The sequence below is a fragment of the Geotrypetes seraphini genome, chromosome 5 (genome assembly GCF_902459505.1).
Source record: "Geotrypetes seraphini chromosome 5, aGeoSer1.1, whole genome shotgun sequence".
In the NCBI taxonomy this organism is placed as follows: Eukaryota; Metazoa; Chordata; class Amphibia; order Gymnophiona; family Dermophiidae; genus Geotrypetes; species Geotrypetes seraphini.
In genome coordinates this window covers 176,436,551-176,449,327 of record NC_047088.1, presented here as the reverse complement: position 1 = coordinate 176,449,327, position 12,777 = coordinate 176,436,551, and the positions used below count along the sequence as shown (strand labels likewise).

The 12,777-nt window shown below is 36.5% G+C and overlaps 1 protein-coding gene across 1 annotated transcript in view; it reads right to left on the bottom strand.

Annotated features, from left to right (window-relative positions):
• The window catches only part of DNAH7 (dynein axonemal heavy chain 7), a 707,015-nt gene that overhangs the window by 434,286 nt on the left and 259,952 nt on the right, over positions 1-12,777 (bottom strand). The window lies entirely within an intron of this gene.

Below are 12,777 nucleotides of genomic sequence, written 5' to 3'. Positions count from 1 at the left end.
AGAATAGGATTAAAGGGTCAGTATTCTCAAAGAAGGGTAGATAGTTCCCTAGGGGCCTATGCTAGGACCACTGCTTTTTTAAACATATTTATATATGATCTAGAGATGGGAACTTGTGAGGCAATTAAATTTTGCTGATGGCACAAAGTTGTTAAATTGCAAGAAAATTGTGAAAAATTGCATGAAAACCTTATGAAACAGCATCAAAATGGCAGATGACGTTTAATGTGAGCAAATTAACTGAAGAAGCCCTTTCTGGAAACGTCAATCGCTCCTCCTAAACTTACTTGCTCCACTTCATCACTGACGCTGAAACCGTGGATTGAAGACAAAGTTTTATTTTATTTTTCTTTCCAGCTTATGATTTATCTTTAATCTTATCTATTGTTTTGCCTTTTGTCTTTGTTTTGTTCTATTTCTATCATTTAAATTTCTCCAGAATTCTACTGTTCAACGGCCCCCCCTTCTGCTTCTATTCCTTTCTCTCCTCTCTTCTACCTTCCAAAGTATTTAGATCAATGCTGTCTTGTTAAAATGTTTATTTTATTTTTATTTTTCCTCTAACTCTACTTTTCACTTCTCTATTACCCTCCAGGTACTTTAGTTAGATTGTGAGCCTTCGGGACAGTAAGGGAATTTTTCAAGTACCTTTCTTATTTCTAATCTTAATGTATATTTTCTGTAAACCGCTTAGAACCTAACGGATGTAGCGGTATATAAGAAATAAATTACATTACATTACATTACAAATACAAAATGATGCATATGGGAAAAAACCCAAACTATAGCTATATGAATCAAAGTTCCACATTAGGAATCACTGCCCAGAAAAAGGATATAGATGTCATTGTGAATGACACGTTGAAATCTTCTGCTCAGTGTGTAGCAGCAGCTAAAAAAGCAAAAGGAATGTTAGGAATTATTAGGAAAGAAATGGAAACAAAAATGAGAATGTTATAATGTCTTTGTGTCACTCCATGGTGCAACTGCACCTCGAATACTGTGTGCAATTCTGGTCATCGTATCTCAAAAAATACAGCAGAATTAGAAAAGGGAAAGGGAAAGACGACAAATATGATAAAGGGGAAGGGACAACTTCCCTAGGAGGAAAAGTTTAAGTGGCTAGCTGGCATAATGTTAATATTTAAGAACATAAGAATAGCCTTACTGGTTCAGACCAATGGTCCATCAATCCCAGTAGCCCGTTCTCACAGTGGCCAATCCAGGCCCCTAGTACCTGGCCAAAACCCAAGGAGTAGCAACATTCTATGCTACCGATCCAGGGCAAGCAGTGGCTTCCCCCATGTCTTTCTCAATAACAAACTATGGACTTTTCCTCCAGGAAATTGTCCAAACCTTTTTTTAAACCAGCTACGCTATCCGCTCTTACCATAACCTCTGGAATTGCGTTCCAGAGCTTAACTATTCTCTGAGTGAAAAAATATTTCCTCCTATTGGTTTTAAAAGTATTTCCCTGTAACTTCATCGAGTGTCCCCCTAGTATTTGTAATTTTTGACAAAGTGAAAAATTGATCAACATGTATTCGTTCTACAACCAAATGAAGGTTTCATTTTCTGAAAAATAACTTTTCAGATTAGTTTTAGTGTTATATCCTAACAATTTATATCTAAAATGTACTGATTTGGTTATACTATTAGAAATATATAGATAAATAATTATTTTCTGTTCAATAACATTTATTGAATTTTCATGAAAAATAATACAGGTGTAACATAAAATAAAAGAACATCAACAATGTGCTAATACATTTTCATCTTCCTACAGGACAGTCAATTGTATGTAATGGTATGTCAGAACATATATATCAACATAAATTTGAATATAGAAATAAGTCATAATAGTTAGGGTAATAAATGTACAGCGCATAAATAAGTAAATTCTAGTAAAAGTATCAATGAAGAGGGATAACAGAATATGAAAGGACCTTAGACCACATGTTAATGAATAAGAAAGAGGATGAATGATTTTTTTCCGCTATTGATTTTTCATATCTTGCATACATACAAACAGTATTCCACCATTCATTATAATGTAGAGAAGAAAAATCTTTTCAATGAGATAAAATGATTTTCAGTGCAATCAACAATAAGCAATGCAACAATTTAGTATTGTGTTTATCCAGTGATGGTACTATTGTTGAACCACCTGTTATAAGTATAGTATAATTGAATTGTACTTGAATAGGTAGGATGTCACATATAGTTGCCCATATATCTGACCAATATGAAGATAGCAAACTGCAATGGTATAACATATGATCCAGTATACCTGTGGCCATATTACATGACCAACATAAATTAGACATCGTTGGATTAAGTTTGGAGAGTTTATTAGGGGTCCAGTATGCTCTATGGTATAGAAAAAGGATTAATTGTTTTATTGATGCAGCTTGCAATGAACCAAACGCAGTAAGCCATACCCTCTCCCAGACACTAGGAGTTAACTGTGATGACATGTCATGAGACCATACATCATATAAAGCTTTGGGGTATTTGAATTTATATTGTTTTAATAATCTATACCAGGATGCTGCTTCACCCTTCTTTACACTAATCACTGCAGTCCAATCTAAAATCTTCGGGGTTATCTGCAATATTAACTGTTTATTCCTGAGTGCTTGTATAAAATGTTGTAATTGTACCCAACTGTAGAATTGAGATGGAGGAATACCATATGTGGTAATTAATGTGGCAAAATCAGTTAAGTGCTTGTCACTGATTAACTGTGTTATTGACCAGTTACCAGCTTTAATCCATGATTTCCATTCAATATGTTGTCCTTGTATTTTCACCTTTGGATTACGCCATATAGGGGTGTAAATGGTGTTATTCCATTGGACAGGTGCCATCATATCTATTTCTTGTAATGCTGAAGCAGTGGCTTGGAGTATAGGATTGTCTGGTAGATTATCAGAGGGCTTTAGAAAAGAGTAGATTGTCATTCGTTCCATGTTAAACATTTTTTGTTCCATTTGTAACCATGTAGGAGGATTGGAGTATTTAGTTTCTGATAACCATTTAGTTCCTTGTCTAGCTAAGAAGGCAACATGATACTCAAATGTACTGGGGAAGTTCACTCCTCCATTCTGTTTTGCACATTTCAACTTCTTCAGAGCTATACGCGGCACCTTGTTATTCCACAGGAATTGTGTCATCAGTGACTCCATCTTAGAATATGTGTGATGGGGAAGTAAAAATGGTAACATGGAGAGAATATATGTGATTTTAGGAGATAGCACCATCTTAATAGAGTCCAGTCTACCCCACAATGTAAGCTTCAGGACTTCATTAAGCATACTTGTTTCTTCTATTGACGTTCCAAAGAATATTCCCAGGTATTTCAATTGTGTAGGAGAATATTTAAGACCCCGAGCTAGAATGATGTTTTTACATGTCATAGAATTCAGTGGTATGACCTCCATTTTAGTGGAGTTCAGTTTGTAGCCGGAAAGGAGGGCATATTGGTCAATAGTTCGTAAGATGTGTGGTATGGAGTCCAAAGTAGAATAAATCAGAACATCATCCGCATACGCTGATAATTTAATTTGGAGATCATCTATTTGTAGTCCAATGATATTAGGATTATTACGAATTGCTATCAGCAATGGTTCCAGTGCAATGTTGAACAATAGAGGTGACAGGGGACAACCCTGTCTGGTACCTCTGGTCGGGTGGAAAGTGTCCGAGAGCGTGTCATTGATATGTAGTTTAGTGGAAAGATTAGAATATAAAACACGAACCATTGTGATAAATCTCTCGGGTAATCCAAACCATTGCATAGTTTTAAATAGGAAAGGCCACTCTACTCGATCGAATGCCTTTTCAGCATCCAATGCAATTGCCACCATTGGATCTGCCTGACTTTGAGCCTGAACAAGTACATGAGCAAATAGTCTTGTGTTATCACTAGAAAGTCTTCCCTTCATGAAGCCATTTTGATCCTCTTGAATAATTTTAGCTAAGACAAAGTTCAGTCATGTGGCTAATAGTTTCACATATATTTTCGCATCCACATTTATTAGTGATAGTGGTCTGTAGTTTTGTACTTGCAGAGGATCTTTGTCTGGTTTGGGAAGAACTATTGTCAAAGCTTCTGTGAAATTACCAGACGCACAGCCATTGTCTGAAAGATGGCAAAAATATTGTGTCAAGAATGGAAGAATGTCCTCTTGAAAAGCGATGTAAAATTCCACAGGTAGCCCATCTGGACCCGGTGATGTTTGTTTTGCCATAGTATGAAGGGCATGTGTAACTTGTGTCACTGTAATCCGTTCAGTCAAGTGTTCAGTATCGTCTTCTGTGAGGACGTGATGTGGTAAATTTTTAAGAAATGATTCAAATGGTGTTTGATTGGGATGTTCTGAAGTATATAACTTCTCATAGAAGGACCGAAACTGTGAACAGATATCGTTGTCATTCAATACTAATTCCCCAGTAATAGCTTGAATTGCAGGGATATTAGTTTTTTAAACACGTAATTTCAAATACGCAGCAAGTTGATAAACACATTTATTCGCAGTTGGGTAGTATGATGCAGATTTCATGAAAATTTCCTTGGATGCCTCATTACTTAAAGCTAAATTATATTCAAATCTCAATTTATGTAGTTTTGTTTGTAGATCAGGGTTGCTCAAATCAGCCAGATGAAGTTGTTCAACTTCTTGGATTTTGCGTTCCAATAAAAGTGACTCGGCTCATTTATTTTTCTTTTTGGTAGCTACGTAAGAGATTATTGTGCCTCTTATGAAGGCCTTAAAAGCATCCCATGTGATTTGCAATGAGGTATCGGTGGGTTTGTTTATATCAAAAAATTCCACTATGTTGTTTTGGTGAATTTAACAAAGTCATCAACAGAGAGTAGGGAAGAGTTAAAACGCCACTGGCCTTTGTTGCGCTCCTGCCCCACATTCTTGAATGTAATCAAAATAGAGGCATGGTTGGAGATCGATATGGGATGAATTTGTGCAGAGTCCACTTTCGAAGCTAGGGAGAAACTGGATAGGAAATAGTCAATCCTTGAATATGACGAGTGTGGTGGAGAATAAAAAGTGTAACATGTCTCTTTAGGATGTAAGAGTCTCCACATATCCAACATTTTTGTTAGATTCAACAAGTCTTGTATAGTAGTCCAGGACTTGGATTGTCTGTAAGTGGCTTGGGATTTCTTATCCATATTAGGATCAATAATTTGATTGAAGTCACCTCCTAATATACAGGGGACATCCGCTGATGCTGATATGAGTTCTGTAATCTTTTGAAAAATGTGGGGTCATCCACGTTGGGGGCATATATATTAATAACATGTATTGGTGTTTCATTAATGGTCAATTCTGTTTTAATCCATCGTCCCATGGTATCAGTAGAATGAATCAGGATCTTAAGGTCAGGTCTGCGTCTAATTAATGTAATAACTCCATTTTTCTTTCCCTGAGCAGGTGAATACAGGGGTGGATATGCCCATTTGGGAGAAATCTTAGACTCACTCTCAGATAAATGAGATTCTTGATAAAATACTATATCTGGGTGTTATTGTTCTGTATATTTAAGTATTTTACTTCTCTTAATGGGGTTGTTAAATCCTTTTACATTTACAGAAAAGCAGGTGAGAGACATGTTATATTAATTCTGTGATGTACTCAGATGCATGAATTTGCAGATGGGTATGTGTGAAAATAATATATCATAGATATATATATATAATTCTATAAAAGAGGTATTGCCACACGATGTGATGTATCCAGATGTTAAAAATACAGTTAGGTATAAATGGTCTAATTGTGATCTGTATGCTGAGATTAGCTGATATACCGTAAGCATTGTAGCAAAAGTGTCAGAGGTATACATAGAACTTAGCACAATGCAAATACAATAGTATAGATGTGATGTACTCCGGTGCCCCAGTACACAGTTTGGGATAAATAACAGTATATTTTGCCTTCTCATATATGGAACATTAGAAATGTGATGTACTCTGGTGCACCAATATACAGTTTGGGGTAAACAGCAGCATAATCCATCTTTACTAATATGAGACAGACTATATCTGCTGTAATCGCCACAGATAAGTACATTCAACATACTTGACTGAGCTGAGATATTACCTCGTGGTAAAATAGTTTGGTATAGAGGAAAAAGACGTGATTAACATATTAAACTCCGTATTCAGATACATGGTCATATTAGGAAAGTTACAAAAATGTGAAGTCTATAGTAAGGACCATAGACGTGAGTGAGTAAAATAAAAGTTAATACAAACAAACGGGTTTAACAGTGTAGGTGATAAACTACGCTGTAGCAATAATCATAGGTCTATTGATGAGAAAAATAAGCTTAGGAAACCAACAAATTCAAATTGTAATGGAACTGCATGTATCTGGACAGAGAAAAGATATATAGAAAGAGTGGTGCACATACATAGAAGAGATGCAGTAAAAACAATTGTTGACATACTTCATTATTATAAACAGACCTGTAAGAAGGAAAATGTTAGTATGGGAAAAATCCCGAGAACCTCCCAGGGTTAGTGAGAGAGAAGAGGGAGACACTTCGGTAATGAAAACCAATAGTTGTTAAGTGGAATATAATAAAACACCAGTCAATTAAAACATATACTGGAGTGTATAACCAAACATAAATGGCCACGTTGTAGGCAGCTATGTTTTACCAGTGATCAACGAGACTCGATGCAAACTTCAGAGATCAAAGCCTCACTGCTTGCGTTGATCTTCCAGACAAATGTAAAGTCAGGTTTTGTCTATCGCAGTCGGATGTACACTTTCGATAAAGTCAGCCAGATCAGCCGGGTTGGTGAAATCTTTAGTTGAGTTGTTGTATGTGACCCGCAGACGTGCTGGATAAAGGATCCCGTGTTTGGCGCCCATCACTAATAGTTTAGGCCTAAAGGCAAGGAGTTTTTTTCTCTTCTTAGCCAATTCTTTGGATAGATCGGGGACCAAGATCAATTTATTACCCTCAAAGGTAATCGGCGAGTGTGTTTTCGCTTTTTGTAAAATGAGTTGCACTTGAGATTGGCACAGCAGTGTAACTACTATCGGTTTCGGGTAGCGGTTATGGCGTGCCACGTGCTGAGGTATTCTGTATGCAGTATCAAAGTCTAGCTTCGTGTCTGCAGAGATTTTAAGAAGCTCAGGGAGAAGCGCTGCCAGAAAATCTGCAAGATTGCACGCCTCCCTACCCCAGGTAAGCCAAGGATTCTAAAGCTGTTACGTTTGGCTTTATTTTTTGCATCTTCCAGGGCAAGTTCCAGTTGCGATATGCATAGCGTTTGTTTGAATAGGATCTTAATAGAATCTTCCGATGTTTGGACTTTAGACTCTAAAGCTTCTGTGCATTGTTTTACACTGCTGAATTCTTCCCTTAGATTTGTGAATTCTCCTTTCAGTTCGGCAATGTCTTGCTTCGTGTCCAGGAGCAGATGGCGGATTGAATGTAGTTCTTCTATGATGGAGGACGATGATGCGTCCTCTATCTTATCATCTCCATTTTTTTGCGGTGATGAAGGTTCCGCATTCTTACTTTTGCCAGGTTTTGTAGTGGACATGTTCCACTTTGTGATAATACACGCTGGTTCTGTTTGGAATAAATATTTCTGGTGTTTTCTCGAGTTATATATTGTTAGGGCTGGAGCTCATTCACCTTGCGTCCATCTCATACGGTGCTCACCAGCGCCCCATAGATAAATAATTATAAAATTATTGTGAGGTGAACTATCTCTAGTTTACTACTATTAATTATTTCTATAGTGCTACCAGACACACACAGCGCTGCATAGAGTCACAAAGAATAAGAAAACAGTCCCTGCTCAAAAGAGCTTACAATCTAAATAGGCAAGACAGACAAACAGGATGTCATGAATACAGTTAAGGGGAACGGTCAATCAGCAGGTAGGTTGGAGGGCAGAAGAGTAGGGCTAATGATAGAAAGCTATATCAAAAAGATGGGTTTTCAGTCTGCTTTTAAACAAGGGAAGGGGCTTGATGGACAAACTTGGGTCATTTATTCCAGGCATAGGGGGCAACTAGATGAAAGGGACGAAGTCTGGCATTGGCAGAGGAGGAGAAGAGTAACGCTAAGAGTAACTTAATTGAGGAACGGAGTTCTCTGGGAGGTGTAAAAGGAGAGAAAAACAAGGAGAGATATTGAGGGGCAGCAGAATAAACACACTTGTAGGTCAGCAATAAAATCTTGAACTGTATGCAATGGCAGATAGGAGCCATTCATATTAGGACAACTTTTCTACTGTATTTTATTGAAAGGAGAAAAGTAATCATTACCTTAATAACAATTTAAATAGTTTTATTTAACCAACATAATAACATTATAGTACATATATTCTTGTATTTGCTTAAAACAGGGGTGCCCAAAAGGTCAATCGCGATCGACCAGTAGAACGCAAAGGCAATGCGAGTCTATCGTGGAGCCCGGGATGACATCTATATCCTTTCTTTTTCTCTCTCTCCCTGTCCCACCCCCTCCCCCGCAAAGCCACCGCCGTCGATTTCTCCCTGCTTCCCTAATGCCAGGTCAGGCATGTACAAGCGCCAGGCCCACAGCCTTCCCCCCCCCCACCCCCCATGTCAATTCTTATGTCAGAGAGGAAGTTCTGGAACTTCCTCTCCTATGTCAGAATTGACATCGGGGAGGAAGGCTTGTGAGCCCGGCACTTTTATGCATCTGGCCTGGCATCGGGAAAACAGGGAGAAATCAGTGGCGGTGGCTTGGGGGGGTGGGGGACAGGGAAAGAGAAAGAAAGGGGATAGGGAGAAAGAAAGAAAGAAAGGGGAGGGGGCAGGAAGAAAAAGTTGGACTCATGGAGGGAGAGAGATGTTGGTTGGGGAATGGAATGAGATCTGGAGGAGAGGAAGCATGCAGGAAGCAGAAAGAAAGAAATATTGGATTTACAGTCAGAAGAAGGAAGTGCAACCGGAAACTCATGAAATCACCAGATAGCAATGGTAGGAAAAATGATTTTATTTTAAATTTAGTGATCAAAATGTGTCCGAATGTATATCTGCTGTCTATATTGTGCACTATGGCCCCCTTTTACTAAACCGTGATAGCGGTTTTTAGTGCAGGGAGCCTATGAGTGTTAAGAGCAGTGTGGGGCATTCAGCACAGCTCCATGTGCCTAAAACCGCTATCGCAGTTTAGTAAAAGGGGAGGGGGTATACAGGTATTTATTTTTTGTATAGTTGTTACTGAGGTGACATTATATATTCCTAAAGTCATCTGCCTTGACTTCTATAAAAAAAAAAAAAAAAACCCGAATATAAATGATAACATTATCTCTGCGTACAGTCTGCTTTGTGTTTTTTTTATTATTTTATTGTTGGTAGATCATTTTGACTTGGTCATTTTAAAAGTAGCACTGAAGCCAAAAAAGTGTGGGCACCCCTGGCTTAAAATATCCATGTTATTGAGGTGGTTAAACAAAATATATTTAAAAATACTTAAACTATCAGCCAGATCCACACACAAAAAACTTAAAATACTGTTTTCTGCAGCTCATTTATCTTCATCTTCATATTTATTCATAATCTGAAAAAGAAAAACAAACTGTCTTGCTTTATTGTGCTCCAAACGTTTTCTCAATTTGGAATGAATGAGTCCAAAGGAAGAGAATATTTTTTCTATGCCAGCAGAAACTACTACTATTAAAAGTGAAATCATTACTTCAACAGTCTAAATCCAAGTGCTTAATAAATGACTTCCACCAGTTCACTGGTGTGGACTTTCTTTAAAACTTCATAAGCATTTATTTCTTGAATGGTCTCCCCTTAGCTCTGAAGTTTATTATAGTTGGCATTACAGATGGATGATTCTTGAATACCCATGTCATAGCTAACTCCTCTTCTTCAACACTTAAGGTTTGACTCCAGTTTCAGATATTAACAATATTTGCAAGAAAATGAGCTGGATGCAGTGCTTATCCCATTAATTTTTTAATGCTTGTAATTTAATTCTCAAATCAACAGTATCATTAATTCATATCATTGCAGCATATAGGATCTTCAGATTGCTGATAGACTCAACAATTTTGAGTCATACAGCTCAATTCTTCATTGATCTGCTTTTCTTTACTCGTCATTTATCTTTTTTAAATTCATTTTACTTTAGACTCATAAAAATACATAGAAAAACTTATCTTGGAGTTCTTCTTAATTCAATTGCACTTCTCCCTATATGTCAGGAGAAGTGCAATTAAATTAAGAAGAACGCCAACACACTGGAGCAAGAAATTTTAGGAGCACAAAATCAGCTCCTTATAAAAAATAATGTAAACATTAACTTTAAAATGGAAGTGCTGGAAAATTTATCACAGAGACTAAATTTGAGACTGATTAACTTTCCTAAATCAATTATTACCTCTGCACTGGATATGTTTAAGAGATATCTTTTGGAGGTTCTGAAAGTCCCACAAAATTCTTTTCCCCCTATTTCAAAAATGTACTATATTCCTTTGGGAAAGAAGAAACCTCCGGAGGATCACCAGGAATCTGCAATGTGTTGGATTTTACGAATATACAGTATTAGAGAAGTCAGAATCAGAGCAATTAACTTTGCTACACTTTTTGTTCAATTTGCTATAGATTCAGATAGAGTGGCTTTTAGAGGTTCTTTTTCAAACATAAAGATGCCTTGTTTCTGAATCAAAAAATAAGAATGTATCCAGATGTATCCAGGTTAACACAAAAAAGAGGAAAAATTTTTGCTTTTGAGACCTCAGGTTTTAAAAATGGGTGTTACCTTTGTATTAAGATTCCAATGTAAGTGTTTGGTGAATTTCAACAGAGCTAGATATATATTTTTTGATTCTACACAGTTATGTAGATTTATTTTGGAATAAGGCTTGTAGTTAATAACTTGGATCCAGTTCAGTTTGCTTGATTTCTTTCCTCTAAAGGGTGATGGAGTAAAATAGTTTTCAATTTTATTGATACTCCTCTCTCACTGAATGATTGTGGACTAACTAACAATTGGAAAAGAAATGTTTAATTTCCTTGTTTTATTATTCCTTATATAACTTTTTATGTGATTGGATATATGTTGGAAACTGTTTAATTTTATTATGATTGTTATCATAAAAAATTGAAACTCAATAAAGATTAAATTATAAAAAGAGTGCTAAGATAAGTTTTTCTATGTATTTATTTGAGTCTAAAGTAAAATGAATTTAAAGAAGATAAATGAAGAGTAAATAAAAGGGAGTATCAATGAAGAATTGAGCTGTATGACTCAAAATTGTTGTGTCTATCAGCAATCTGAATATCCTATATACTGCAATGATATGAATTAATGATACTGTTGATTTGTTCATTGACATTGCATAGAGACAAGTTTCATTGGATTTAATTTAATTCTGTCATTGTGCAGTTTTGCTTTAAGTGCTCACTCAGTTCCTTTCAAATTACAACAGTATCGTCAATAAAGTAGCTATTTTTCTGTATTTTGTTTAAAGCTTCAGAAATGAGTTTCAGGATTCTCAGAGTATCTTCAACATATCTAATTAATAGTGATTGTATCTGAAACGCTGATCTTGTCCTACTTCTAAATTGTTTGCATTTGTACCTTCACCGGTTACATGGCCTTTAGATAATTCTTGTTAACTGCATCGAATTCCATGGTGTATCGTGGTATACAAATAAAATGTTATGTTATGTTTCTCTTAAGCCCAATATTGAGGATTTTGGCCATAACAGTGTCATCTATTTTCTCTCAGTTTTGATCACAAACTATCATCAGAATAGGCCAGTTCTTGATATACTGCACAAAATAGTCAACTGCAAAGTTCCATCTAACATATTGTGGGAGCCTTAGCATGGTTCCACCCACACTTTTCAGAGCTGCTGCAGCAGAATGATTGTTACAGAAGTATTTAGCAATTTCTATAACATTGGTCTTTATTTCTGGGACACTGAAGTCTTTGATAGGAGGTAAAGTATATGAGCACTGCAACAATATGTTATTAGTTTGGTATTCGCTTCATGCTCATCTAAATTTCTTCTGATCTTGATATGTTTACAGCATTGTCTGTGACTAAACTGCATACCAGACATTTGAATTTTTGTTCACATTTTATTATAGCTTTTACTGCAACTTCTTGTAAGTATTATGCTGTATGTGCATTTCCTGAGGTATCAATTGTTTCTGCAAGAAAGACATTCCCTTCTTCTGTTGTTATACAAGCATAAACAATAGGATCATTAAGGATATTACAACACCCATCAAGACTTAGGTTAACAATATTACCCTTCAGACCTGTTGCACATTGCTCCATTTCTCTTCACACACTTTATCCAACAGTTTCCTTACAACATCTGCTCTGCTGGGTGGACTGTATCCTGGTCTAAGTGACTGAACTATATTAATGAAGTATGGATTTTCAATCATATGGAAAGAAGAATTTGTTCAGATCTGGTCCAATGGCCCCAAATTTCCTGGGGCCCAACACTAGCCTGTTTTTGGATCTTGTCAGAAATTGAAATCAAGTATTCCATTTTAGCAGAGCACCTAACCCACCCTGGAATTAGCTGCCCAAAGGGACTCTAATGTCACTGTCAGAGTTTCATTAAATAGTTTGATTTTTTGCACACTGGAGCTAATGGATTCATAACAACATCAGTTCAGTACAGATGCCTCTTATGAGAGTTAACAGAAACCACTCCATCAATGTGATGGAATTAAGGGAACAGAACAGACCCTTCATCTGAAACCAAGGGATCTGCCATCACTTCT